The sequence below is a fragment of the Pistacia vera genome, unplaced genomic scaffold (genome assembly GCF_008641045.1).
Source record: "Pistacia vera cultivar Batoury unplaced genomic scaffold, PisVer_v2 Contig1246, whole genome shotgun sequence".
Lineage (NCBI taxonomy): Eukaryota > Viridiplantae > Streptophyta > Magnoliopsida > Sapindales > Anacardiaceae > Pistacia > Pistacia vera.
This window is the reverse complement of record NW_022195300.1, coordinates 101,948-116,904: the sequence shown is the minus strand read 5'-3', so window position 1 is coordinate 116,904 and position 14,957 is coordinate 101,948. Positions and strand designations below refer to the sequence as shown.

At 39.0% G+C, this 14,957-nt stretch overlaps 1 pseudogene; it reads right to left on the bottom strand.

The window, feature by feature from the left end:
• Positions 1-2,170: 2,170 nt before the first annotated feature.
• On the bottom strand, positions 2,171-8,278 carry LOC116118894 (annotated as a pseudogene).
• Positions 8,279-14,957: the final 6,679 nt, after the last annotated feature.

Here is a 14,957-nt window from a genome sequence, read left to right as displayed (position 1 = left end):
TGGAACGAACGCGGATTGAGATTATAACTTGTATTTAATTTTAACGTCGTTTCAGAGAAATTTGGTTCACGAGTGACGTTCCAATTTTGACGTCAATTATCTAAATTTTTTTTTCGTTCGAATATTCTTGTCTTACTATTCCACTACACCACGTGTTACATGCACTCCCCCCTGATTTCAGTACAATTAGATTGAGAAAACGACTTTTTCCGACCCAAGGTTTGGCTCGATGATATTTTTTTAACCGAAAACTTTCAAAATACCTTTTTTTTCATATAAAATTAATATTATGTCACTACTCAAAGCTGACTTTCTCAGTAAAAATTCTCTCTATCACCATTATAAAAACCTTTAGTCTCCTTTATACAAAATATCTCTCACTTCAACACCTGATTTCTTGTCGATTACTTGTTACTACAAAGTTTGGGTTTTTTGTTTGTAGTTATTTTTAGCTGATTCTGACAGCGAATATTCAATCAGTCATCATTATTCAATCCACCGGTCTCCACTGTCCAAAACCTCTCTTACCCTAACTTCTGATAACTCACAGAATGCTTGCTGAGAAAGTAAAGTGCATTTTGAGTATTAATGAAATATAAACTTTGGGTGGGAAAGTGATATTTTGAAACTTTTTAGGTGGAAAAGTGTGTTATTAAGGCAAATCTTGGGTGGGAAAATTTCATTTACTCTAATGAGATTATTACTATCAAGTTAGACACTGGATTAATTAAAATTTCCATCAACTCCGAAAATCCCAAAGTGTTTTTCGTATTCCTCCCCGCTCTTGTTATTCTCGTCAAAGAGATTAAACAAGTAAACTTCGGGTGCGTTTGACTTATTATTTCTATCCATATTTCCAATCCTATTCTCCGAATAATGTTTCCAGAAATATTAGTCTATTTTTTTAATTACTTTTAGACCCCATAAGGTTATTAATTTCATTAAATACCCTCGAAAAAGTTTAAAAATTAACAAAAACACCCCTATGACCCATACTTGCCAGATTCCAGCAACCACCGTTGGTGGTAGCCGGAATCTACCACAACGGTGAATTACCGACCGGAACTGGCCGGTAATTCACCGATCTGGCTGGAAAGTGACGGCCAAAGAAATGGCCGTCAACGACGGCCAAAGATGGCATTCTTTGGCCTTTTCCAGCCGTCGACGGCCACATATGGCTGTAGATCTGGCCTTTTCCGGCCAGATCCACCAGCAACACCATACCGACCAGATCCGGCCAGTATGTGTCGTTACGTAATTTTCCGGCCAGATTCCAACGGTGGTGGCCGGAATTTGGCGCTGCGGGTGGTGGGGGTCTTTTTGTCATTTTACATATTTTTATATATTGAGGTATTTATTAAATTAGCAAACTTATGAGGGTTTTTTTTTATAAATTTTTAAATTTTACCTCGTAATACTTCCATATTCAATTATCCAATACTATCCCCAAAATCCTATCCAAAATAATAAACCAAACGCACCCTTCAAGTCTTCAACTCCGTCGCCAAGCCCCTTCGCTCTCCCAACACCACGCCAACCGCTTCTCACAACATTCCCCATTATACTCCAATGCATTCTCTAAACTCGCCACCACACCACTGCTCAGTGCTCATCGGCCACCCCGTCTTCGTCACCACTAGTGGAACTTCTCTCTCCATTGTGCACACAAATGCATCAACGCTTGCGTTAAAAAGATTACGGTACATTAAGCCACGGTGTTGTAACCCTTCATCGCTTCTGAACAATGGGTACTCTAATGATAGTACTTTAAAGTTTAAATTGCTGGTGTAGTGCAAGTACGTACAAGTAGATATTAACCATGAAAGGTGCCTTAGTATCCTATAAGAACTGAACGAGAGGCACCATAGAAAATTTAATTTCAGGATGGAAGGTTCTTGTGTCAACCATTAATATAGTAGATCTTTCTCATTGCCGTACTACATAGGGAGTGTAATATAGTAGATCTTTCAGAAGGATCTCCTACCAATAGCGATGTAACAGATTTGGTTCGAGGGAATGTGAGTGAATATAGAGTTAAGAGTTCTCATTACTGGTTGACGTTCAACATATATACTATAACTCTTTTTAACATATATAAAGCCATACACAACAAAGATGATCCTATGGCAAAAACTACCCCAATTCTGGTCAACGTTAAAAGACCAATATCTCAAGCCTTGTGACAGGCATCCCCAAAACAGATCCATCCTTCTTTGTTGGGTTTATCTTCCTCAGCATCATCATCTTTGGTTTCTTTATCCTCTTTCAAAGCACATTTGGGATGGAGATAAAAGTCACAGCCTTCATAATAGAATGACCAAATACGTCCTTCTTCATCACATCCATCACACTTATAAAGAGTGTGGTGAGTTCGCACAATCTCATGCTCAGGGAGTGCATGTATCGCCTTCTCAGGCTACTCCTTTGTCATGTCTTGATAGTTTGCTTCAATATTTTTCAAATGTTCTTCGGTAAAAGGATAAGCTTCGGCTCCATGGATAGAAATCATATCCCTGGTTTCTTTTGTGACAGTTCGACCACTTGGTCTAAGAGCAACTAGCATAGGAATGCCATAGACCTTGAATTTTTTACTCAAAGATGCCTTCCTTGGATCACCAAAGGGAAGTGCCAGCCATGGCATTCTTGAAAAAAATCCATCAAAGGAAGCTTGGTTCATGTCACTAGAAATAAAAACAACTTCAATTGATTTATTCTTTGCCTTGATTTTGTGGTATGCTTCCATGAGTTTTGGCAAAAATGCATGACAGGGAGGGCACCAACGCACTAAAAAGTACAGGATGATGGTCTTCCCAACTAAATCAGACACTGGAATCTGAAACAAGAGATAGATGTCATCATGAGTAGAGAGGTGGAAACTTGCTTGCATTGCCTTCTAGAACACAATTACAACAGGCAAGGCACTATTGATGAGGAACACGCATGATCACATCAATTGGAACAAAAGTGTAATATGGCTAATAGGCTATTAAAGCAGTAGTAGCACTAAATAACTCAAATTGTCACACCTTGCTTCCATCTTTCCCAATGACAAAATCTCCCAAAAACCAGAACTGACTCCAGGGTTTGAGCTGCCTCTTTTGCTTTCTCTATTTCAACAAGTTCTACAATTTTTTCTAGCGTGAAAAGGAATGCCTCAACTCCATGTTCTTCAACAGCTTCGGCAACATTGGAATTGAGAGTTTTTCCATCAAGCCTAATAATCACTAGAGTGGGAAGGGTAGAGAGCTCAAAGTACCGAGCTAGCTTCTCGCAGCTCTTATCCTTGAAGGGCAATGGCCAAGGCATGCAACGGAAGCCCCGCTTGAAAGATTCCTCGTGATTATCAAGTGATATCAACACAATCTCAAAGCCCTGCCCCTTTTCTTTCAGCTCCTCATAAACCTTGACTAGTTTTGGAGTAAAATCAGCACATGACTTGTTATAAAGCACCGAGAAGTACAGACCAACAGTCTTCCCTTCAAGTTCTGAGATAGATATCTTGTACATAAATTAAGAACAAATTCAGATTAGATGAGGAACAATACATGTCAAGAAGCTAATATGAGCTTTAACTTTTTAGTGGAAACAATAGATTTGTCATCAAAAGTTACCCTTTTTCCATCATATGAAATTACAAAGTCATGAGATTTGGAGACCAAGATAGATTTTAAGGACTGTTTTGTTTTAGCTCTTTTTTCTTCCTCTTTCATTTCCTTGATCTTTTCTGAAGTAAAAGGGGTCCCTTCCATTCCATACTCTTGAATGATCTCAGTTCCGCTATCAGTCAAATCTTTCCCATTTTCATCAAGAATCACCAGGTAAGAGATCCCCCTTACCTTGAACAACTCGTTCAAGTTATCACAAGTCTCCAAATCAGAAAATGGTATAGCAAGCCAAGGCATAATTGAGAAGTAGCCCTTGAATGCCTTATCATTCTTATTATTCGAAACGAAAACGACCTCAAAATCACCTTTTGAAGAGAGTTCATCGTACACCTCCACTAAAACCGGTGTGAATCGCTTACGTGGACCACACCATGATGCTGAGAAATACAGCCCTACCTTTTTTCCCTTCAAGCTCTCAATTTTAATCTGTAAAATCAAAATTCTTTAAAATTATATATTCCAGTTTCAATCAAACACATAAAATAACATTAATCAATCACTTGTTAATCAATAAAAACTACTACTACTACGATAAAAAAAAAAAAAAAATCAGGGCTTGACCAACCAAAATGAGAACTTTGAAGCCTCCTCTTCATAACCAATACTAATTAAACTATATAGATCATGAGATGGCACACATAGTTTTGACAAAATTAACTGAAAAAAAAATATAATAAGAAAGCACTATCATATATCTACTTACAGAGGAAAACTAAAAGTTTAAGATATTATTACCTGATTACCGTCACAGTGAATAAGATAGTCTCTTTCAGAAGAAGATAGGATAGTGTGAATATCGTGAGAAACAATTTCAAAATCAGCTATTGCTATTTCTGTTAAACTGGTGGGTTGATTGTTGCTAGTTGTCTAGAGATAGAATAGGATCAGTGGCAGAGGGATATTTATGCAGGAGAGGTCAACGTCAACCGGTGGTCTTGTTTCTTTTTTTGAGAATTTCATAATGTTTCTTGGTTTGCCTTGTTACTAAGAAATGTTTGAAATTGAGACTGCGTTAAGAACAACGTGGGCCGATTTTCAAGCGTGTGGGCTTGTTTTGTAAGCTTATTGTCACACACTTAACTGCTTTGCTAAGTTTGTGCAGAAATGTGTTAAGCAGCCTAACACTCACACAATCTCAGAGACTAATAGTATGCGAATGAGAAGGATAAGTGTTGAGAAAATGTAAACTCTATATTGAAGGATTACAACTTATGAACTTTACAAAGTGGAGTGGCATATTTATAGGCTAAACCTCCTCAAGGAATTGACTAGATACAATGTATACTTAATCCTTAAGTAACACTAGGTGGCAACCTAAGGTCTTAACTTTGGGAATGATGATGCTTAGTTATGAAGTTAACTTAGCCACTAAGTATACTTAACCTTGAAGTTAACTTAACCATTAAGCAACGTGCAGCGTACTTGAGTCACCAAACAAGCTGGTCGTGACATTCTCCCACACCTAATGTTGCAACGCCCTCGTCGCATTATCCTTATAGCGTAGGATTGAGTCTTGGAATTGCCATAATGAGTCTTCGGTCTCCCAACTGGCTTCAGCATCGGGAAGTCCTTTTCATTTGATGAAGTATTCCCAGTAAATTGGCACACCACGTCGACGAATGACTCTATCAGCAAGTATTTCTTCAACCTCCTTGTCAAAGGATGTTACAATTGTTGTTGGTGCTCGTTTACAAACTCCTCGGGATGACTCCTTCGGGTCTTCATAGAATGGCTTTAGCAAGCTTACATGAAAAACTGGGTGTATTTTCAGTTTCGGAGGAAGTTGGAGTCGATACGAAACTTTGCCGATGCGTTGTATTACTGGAAATGGCCCTTCATATTTGCGCACTAGGCCTTTGTGCACCTTTCTTAGTGTCTTGAATTGTTGGGGCAGTAGCTTTACAAGGACAAGGTCGCCTTCTTAGAACTCAACGTGTCTCATTTTCTTGTCTGCCCACCTTTTCATTCTCTTTGTTACTTTATGTAGGGTTGCATCAGCAAGTTCAGTTTGTTCGTGCCATGACTTGGCTAACTGAAAGTTGCGGGGCTCTTCCCATCATAGCGTGTGGCTAAGGAAAGAGGTGTGTTTGACTGTCATCCCATGATGATCTCAAAGGGACTCTTGTTGGTTGCCTCGCTCCGCTGTAAGTTGAATGAGTATTGGGCTATGTCCAGGAGTTTTGCCCAATCTCATTGGCTAGCACTCAAATAATGCCACTAGGGGTGTTCAAAAGCGGTTAACTGAACCGGTTAACCGATTTTCTAAACCGAACCAGTTAACCGCTTTTCTAAACTGAACTGGATTTTCGGTTTTGGAAAATTCCCGAAACAAAACCGAACCGGTTTTAGGGAAAATCGGTTTTTCAATTAACCGAAAAACCGATTAACCGTTTTAAAAAAAGCGGTTAACCGGTTTTCCCTTTTTTTTTTATAAACTTCTTTTTTTTTTTTTTTTGTCCTAAATTAAATTGTAAATATATACATACGATTGGGAACTAAGAAAAAAAATTTGGGTTGGGATTTTAGATCGAGTGAATTAGGGATTTATTTTAGTTTAGGTTATTATTTATTTATTTAATATAATATATATATATTTGAAAAACTGGTTTAGAAACCTGGTTTTCGGTTAACCGTTTCTAATTTCTCCTGAACCGGTAACTGAACCAAAAATTCAGTTTTTTGAATTTTTCGAACCGTAACCGAACTGTTTTTTCGGTTAACCGGTTTTTCGGTTTGGTTAGCGGTTCGGTTCAGTTTTTGCATTTTTTTGAACACCCCTAAGTGTCGCAAGTATAGCTCTAACAGTGCATTGATGCGCTCGGTTTGGCCATCAGTTTGGGGATGAAAGCTAGTTGAGAAGTCTAGGTTTGATCCTAGCATCTTGAATAACTTTGTCCAAAATCTCCCGGTGAACCGAGGATCTCGATCACTGACTATGCTTGTTGGAATGCCCCATAACTTGATGATGTTGCGAAAGAAAAGCTTGGCTATTTCCTCTGCTATGCAATCGGTGGATGCAGGGATGAAGGTGGCATATTTGCTAAACCTGTCCACAATGACTATAATGCTCCCGAACCCTTCAGACTTTGGCAAACACGTGATGAAGTCCATTGAGACACTCTTCCATGGTCTCTCGGGCACGGGTAATGGTTCTAGCAAGCCTGCTGGTTGTTGTTTCACTACCTTGTCTTGCTGGCAAACAAGGCACGTTCGCACATGCCCCTTAATGCTATCCTGCATCCTAGGCCAATAATAGGCAGATTTCAAGAGAGCAAAGGTACGTCTCATACTTGGATGGCCTGCCCAAAAGAAGTCATGACACTCCTTGATCAACTCTTTCCTCAAATTGTCCCATCTTGAGATATATAGGCGGTTGCCATTGGTGTAGAGTAAGCCACCAGTCAGCCAAAACCTCTGGGTTTTCCTTTCTCCTACCAAGGCAATGATGTTTCGAGCCAATGACTAGTGCTGGAGTCCCTGCTTGATTCTGTCAGCCAATGTGCTTGTGACCTGATTGGTACTCGCTAACTCGACCTTGTGACTTAGTGCATCTGCCACCACGTTGATCTTCCTCGGCTTGTACTCCAAGACATAATCAAACTCAGCAAGAAAGTCCTGCCATCGTGCCTGCTTCAGACTCAACTTCTTTTGGGTCTAAAAGTAGCTTGTTGCAACGTTATCTGTGAAAGTAACAAACTTGGACCCAAGTAAGTAGTGTCGCCATACTCTAAGGCAATGGATAATGGATGTCATCTCCTTTTCTTACACGGTGTAACGCCGCTTAGTCACATTGAGCTTTCGACTCTCGTAAGCAATCGAATGCCCATTCTGCATGAGTACTCACCCAATGGCAAAGTCAGATGCGTCGGTGTGCACTTCATATGGTTGTGTGTGGTCTGGCAAGGCAAGCACAGGTTCTTTGTTGATTGCAGTTTTAACTCTTCAAAGGCGGCTTGACATTAATCTGACCATTCCCACGACTTGTTCTTCTTGAGTAGATCTATCAATGGGGCTACCTTTGCCAAGTATCCCTTAATAAACCGACAGTAGTAGTTTACTAATCCAAGGAAGGATCGTAACTCTGGCACTTTGGTGGGTGTTTCCCATTCTTGAATGGCATGTACTTTGTTGTCTTCCATCATAAGTTGTCAATCCTTGATCTTGTGACCCAAGAACATTACCTCCGGCTTGGCGAAAGAGCATTTCTCCTTCTTGATGTAAAGCCTGTTGTCCTGCAAGACTTGGAACACTTCCTTTAGGTGGTGCACGTGCTCATCCCAGGTTTTGCTATACACCACTATGTCGTCGAGATAGACGACCACGAACCGGTCGAGATAGGGATGGAATATCTTATTCATCAAAGTGCAAAAAGTGGCTAGTGCATTTGTTAGACCAAATGGCATAACCAAAAATTCATAAGACCCATACCTTATAACACAAGTGGTCTTTGGCTCGTTGCCTTCGGCTATGCGCACTTGGTAGTAATCTGATCGCAGATCCAACTTGGTAAAGTAGCGAGCATGCCCCAACTGATCGAAAAGATCGGCAATCAAAGGAATAGGATAACTATTTTTCACGGATACCTTGTTGAGTGCTCGGTAGTCTATGCACATGCTCTAGGAACCATCCTTCTTCCTTTGAAACAAGACTGATGCGCCATAGGGAGCTTTGGAGGGTTTGATGAACCCTGCATCTAGTAGTTCTCGCAACTGTCTCCTTAGTTCCGCTAGCTCTGGTGGTGCCATACGGTAAGGACCCTTGGCAGATGGCTTGGCGCCTGGTTCCAGCTCAATCTGATGATATACCTCCCTTCTCAGTGGTAGTTCCTTTGGTAGCTCATTTGGTGAGACATCAACAAACTCCTTGAGTACTTGTGCTACCTCCCGGGGCACTGCCTCTGGCGGGATTGGTTCCTCGTCGTCATACTACTTGAGGATGGTCAGGTAGCTTTCCTCTTTCTTCTTGATGCCTTTCTTGAACTACATGGCCGAGAGCACCACTGTCTCCGGCTTGGTAGAGCGGCTAGTAAGCAACACACAAGCTTTCTCCCCGTCCATGATACACATGGTGTTGGTTGAAGGCAAGGGAAATGCCTTGACTTTTTCCATAAACTCTAAGCTGAGGACAACTTGGTAGTCATCCATTAATGCAACTGAGAAATCTATGTAGCCGGACCAAGTTCCCATTGTGGTTTTGACATGTCGAGCTACTTCATGTATTGGTTGAGTCGCTGAGTTGACTGCCTTGATAGTGCCTCCACCTCTTGAAGCCCTAAGGCCTAGTTGGCATGCTTCATTTATTGAAACGAAGTGCGAAGCTCCCGTATCTACCATGGCTTTCATGATGCAATATCAACACATAGCAACCCTTTGGCTTGGGTTTTTGGTGCAGACTGGATTCCATTGAGTAGTTGCATCGATCCCATATGTGCCTCATCACTACTGTTTTTGGCTTGCTTGGCCTCTTGATGTTTGGCTATAAGGGAAGTGAGAGCTTTCTTCTTCGAACAGTCTTTCACCCAATGAGACCCATTGCAAATGAAACAATTGTTGCGGGGTTTGTTGGAACTCTTGTCCCAACATTTTCCTTGGATAAGGAGTTGTCCTGGCGGGTGTCCCGGTTGCTCTCTTTAGATTGCCCCCTGTCTCTCGCAACTTTAGCAAAGCCGCCCTTCTTGTCTTTGGGTTTGCCGGGGTGTTCTTTTTTGTTGCTATAATATATCAAACTTTCAGCAACTGCTATGGCTGTGACAAGGTCTTGCACTACCCGACACCTTAGCTCCGTTTTCACCCATGATTGCAACCTGTCCATAAAGTTGAAGAGTGAGTCCTTGTTGGACATCCCAAGGATCTCTAGTATAAAGTCGGTGAGTCCTTGATGCAATCACGGATTGTCCCTGTTTGCTTGATCCTTCGCAAGCGAGCTCTTGCCTCATCCTTGGCATTCTCCAGGTAAAACTGTCGTTTAAGCTCTTTCTTAAAATCATCAAAGCTAGAGATAGTGTAGATACCTTTTTCGATGTCTCTTTCTCTTCTCCTCCACCACAGCCTTGTGGTGTCCGTGAGATAGAGGACTGTAGTTTCAATCCTAGAACTTTGCTTTGTGATGCCTACAGCCCCAAAATACTTGTCTAGTCCCCACAAGAAGTTGTCAACTTCTTGTGCCTTGCGTGAGCCACCAAAGCTTTTAGGCCTTGGGACGTCAATCCTTTGGCTTTTAATGATGTTGCTGCCGGTCCTTGCAACCATGGTGCGCTTGCATCGCACTAAATCAGCTTGCACCTCGTCTAAGCGAATAAGAGTGTTGTTGACTTCGGTTTGGAACACATGACGGGTCTTGGCAAGCTCCCTTACGAACTCCTCACAGATTTTCCCTATTTCGGTCCTTAACGACTCCTCCAATTGAAGCAACATGGCTTTCATGACAGTATGGGTTTTGGTAACCTCCGTCTCTAGATCATCCACCTGATGATCTAGCTCTTCCGATTGCGTGCTCACCCTTTCTTCTACACGAGATAGGCGTGAGTCAAAACTGGAAATAAAGTCATTGGACTTACCTCTCTGCCTTGAGGGGTTGGGGTTAGGGTTAGGGTCGGGGTCGACTCTCTTTGGACGACCACGTTCTTGGGAAGTCTCCATCTCAACCGTCTTGGATCCCTTTGTTGAAACGACAATACTTTTGCCATTGAATAAAAATCGAGGTTATACCAACCTGGCTCTGATACCACTTGTCACGCACTTAACTTCTTTGCTAAGTTCGTGCAGCTTTAACACTTCGGAAATGTGTTAAGCAGTCTAACACTCACACAATCTCAAAGACTAATAGTATGCAAATGAGAAGGATTAATGTAGAGAAAATGTAAACTCTATATTGAAAGATTACAACTTATGAACTTTACAAAGTTGAGTGGCCTATTTATAGGCTAAACCTCCTCAAGGAATTGACTAGATACAATGTATACTTAATCTTTAAGTAACACTAGGTGGCAACCTAAGGTGGCAACTTTGGGAATGATGATGCTTAGTCATGAAGTTAACTTAGCCACTAAGTATGCTTAACCTAGCAAGTTAGTCGTGACATTATGATCTAACCAATCATTCCATTCCAGCACCCTTTCTAATTATAAGCACTAAGCAATTTCTCATTTTCTTTACAACAATGCTATGGACATCGACACTATACACTGAATTACGTGTCACGTGACTCAGACCAATCACATATCCCGTTAACAAATATGTGGGCGCCCATCCATGCGAAATGAATGATGGACTCCCATCCATATTATATGGATGGGAGTTCATTTACTATGGACGGGAGTCCACATAAAATGGACGCCCATCCATACTCTAAAAACAATAAAATGCAGGGACGCCCGTTCATCAGTTATGGACGGCCGTCCCTGAATTTTGGACCCCCATCCACATATAATAGACGGGAGTCCATACTGTAAATTTAAAAAAAAAAAAATTGTAATTGAAAAACTTATGGACGCCCATCCATTATTTAGTGGACGGGCATCCATAAGTGATGGACAGGCGTCAACATATAATGGATGCCCGTCAATTGTTTCAATTAAAACAAAAAATTTAAAACAAATTTTTGGGACGCTCGTCCATATCTTATGGACGGTCGTCCATAATATAATAAAATGTTTTTTTTTTTAATTAACTTTTTTTTTCTATTTGTATAAAACATTAACTTCTCCAATACGACTTCTCCAAAACAAGCGCCAAATTTTTTACACAAAACAAAAAAGAAAAAAAACTTCATTTTATACCAGTATCTGTTCGCGTCTGTTCTTCGAGTCTACGATTGTACCAATATCTTCCTCAATAGCGACAACCGTTTTCTTCCTCAATAACCAACTATCGTGACAAGAAAGAAAGCCATCCATTTTTCATGAAACAATCGTTTAGGGTGGAAAGGGAGATAGGGAGATCAAAACTTGCTTAGATTAGAAAGATTTGTTGAGGTTCTTAAGCGGTTTTTATTTAACTTATGCATTTATTTAGTTTTGTATTCTATTTTGGATTGAATATATGTTGCAATAAAAAATAACTGATAGAGAATATTTGTTGGTGATTGTTGTGAATCAGATTCGTGAATGCGAACACTAGTATTGGTTTTGCATTAAATTATAGAACATGGAAGAGTCTAGTTTGCCTCATTTCAATGATGTTAAGGTAAATTGTGCTTGAAACCTTAACTTTTTCGTTAACATTATTTTAAATTTATTGTATTGTATTGTTTCCTATGATGTGTTGTATTAGTATATTCTAATTTTATCCATTATAAAACTATTAAATGATCAGGAAAATGAAGTGATGAATTAGAAGATATGGGATGTGCGGAGGAAGAAGTAGAGCCTCATATTGGAATGGTGTTTGATTCAGTTGATAGTCTGGTGAAGTATTACAAACAGTATGGTAACAAAATGGGTTTTGAAGCAATGATACATATGTCAAAGAAAGGCGATGATGGAGAGATGAGATATGTGACAGTGGCATGTTCTTGTTCTGGGAAGGAGAGATGTAAATCCAGAAATATCTTGAAAAAATAACCTGTTGCCAAAACAGATTGTAAGAGTCAGATCAATGTAACTTTTAATGGTCAATGCAAATGGAAAATTAAATCAGTTGTGCTTGAACATAACCATGATCTTACAAGTCCGACAAAAAGAAGATATTTCAAGGTTAATCAAACGATACAACCTTATGTGAAAAGGAGGCTTGAAGTTAATGATGTGGCTGGGATTATACTGTGTAAAAATTTTCAGTCATGTTTAATTGAGGCAGGAGGTGTAGAGAATTTGACGTCTCTACAAAAAGATTGTAGGAACTACATTGAAAAAGTGAGAAGGCTACGACTTGGAGTTGGAGATGCTTTGGCAGTACTTGAGTATTTTATGAAAATACAAAAGGAGAATTCAAATTTCTGGTACATGATTGATATAGATGAAGAAAGTCGATTATAGAATGTGCTATGGGTTGATGCTAGATGTAGGGCTGGATATAAAGAATTCGGTGATGTTGTCACCTTTGACACAGCGTATCTGACGAACAAGTATGATATGCCATTTGCTGCTTTTGTGGGGTTTGATCATTATGGACATTCAACATTGTTAGGTTGTGGGTTAATTTCTCATGAGGACATTAAGACATTTGTATGACTATTTTGTTCTTGGCTTGAATGCATTGATGTTACTCCTAATGGAATTACCATTGATCAATATAAGGCCATGCAAAATGCAATTGAGATTGTTTTCTCTAGTACAAGACATAGGTGGTGTTTGTGGCATATAATGAAGAAACTGCCTGAAAAGTTAAAAGGGTATAAGGAATATGAAACAAAATATTGTGTATGATTCTTTAACGCGTGAAGAGTTCGAACAACGGTAGAACCAATTTGATGATGTGCACAACCTTCACGAGAATGGATGGTTATGTGGATTGTACAAAGAAAGAGTACGGTGGGTGCTTGCATTTCTTAAAGATACTTTCTGGGCAGGTATGTCTACTACCCAACGAGTGAAAGTATGTATGCATTTTTTGATAGATATGTAAATTCCAAAACTACTTTGAAACAATTTGTGGAATAATATGATAATGCATTACGAGATAAAGTGAAAAAAGAAAGGAAGGCTGATTTTAGATCTTTCAAATCTTGGTTACCATGCATAACTAATTACCCTATTGAGAAACAATTTCAAAGTGCATACATAATTGCAAAGTTTAAAGAGTTTCAAGAAGAGATTGCAGGGAAGATTTATTGTGAATTATCTTTCTAAATAAGTGTGATTCATATGAGGAGTATCAAGTTTTAGAAGATGTTTGATTTGGAGATAGTAGTCACCGTGTTCCTTTTGCTGTATACTTAGAAGAAAGTTCATATGATATTCATTGTACTTGTCATTTGTTTGAGTTCAGGGGGATTTTATGCAGACATGCCATTATGGTGTTGATTCATAAAAGGGTTTCACACATTCCAGAAAAGTACATTTTACTACGTTGAAGGAAAAATATAAACAGATGCCATACGAAAATTAAGGTGAGTTATAATAGGTGGAGCACCAACATTGAAGGACAACGTTTTGATAAGTTATTTAATATAATGCTGACAATAGCCAATATGACATCAAACAATGAGGAAAATTATAATATGTTGACGGAGTTTATGATTGACATGAGAAAAAAGTTAGAGCAAAAGGAAAGTGAGGAAGGGCTTGGTAGAAAAGTGAACATCTCTTCCACAACCAATTTGAGTAGTACAGATGGGGACAGTCCTTCGAAAGAGGGGAATAGTCTAATCATTAGTCCACAGGCAGTTCATAGCAAAGGTCGTCCTCCATATAGAAGAAAGCAATTGAAGGTTGAAGAAATTGTACGTAGGGTTAAAAATAAAAAATTACGAAAACAAAGAATTGGTATGAGTTATACACCTATTCTTACATGATATTTCTTTTTTGAAACATTATTTACTTATTTGAAGTTTATAATAATATCGACTTGATTATTAATGTGTTATACTACTTTTTTAGGAAAATGATAATTAGTACAGCGAGAAAAGGAACAATTTCTTTCATCTACTTCCGTGGTCGATGCGGAAACTCAAGTGTTGTCGAATGATGTTGTTACTACCCAAGTATGTGTTATGTATGTTGTATAATTGTAATTGGATTAAGTTTTCTATAACGTGTGCTAAATTATGGTTGTTAAACAATGATAGTTGTCCACTGGTCTGGTTCAGAATCTCACAGGACAAAGTAATTTATGTACTGGACAGGAGTTTGTAAATGATGAACATGTCTCGTTGGAAGAGATTTGATATTGTTGATAGGTTGAAGCATATAGAATTGTATTTGGTAGAAATTATTCACGCTTTGGTTAATTTCTGCCGAATGTAGTTGAGTTGTATGCTGATTCAGTTGTTTTGTTTTTAGTATTTTGGTCATTGGTTGTGTATGAGTAGGCTATCTACTGTAGGGTTGTGAATTCATGATAATGACCTTAATGTAACTTATTATGAATGTTTTCAATATATATTATCATCAGATTGCAGACTCCGGTTGTAGATGGAATTTTGGATATTCATTTCATTTGAGATTTGAATTTTGATGTCTTTTGATATGTCTAGTATTACATATACATATGCATTCAAAAGAGTAGTTGAGATATGTATAAATAAAAGGCAAACCTATTTAAAAACAAAAGGCAATGTTTATCAAGAACATTCGTTGAAATCAATCTTTAACAATTAACATATTTATAAACAAAAGGCAACTATAATCTTTGT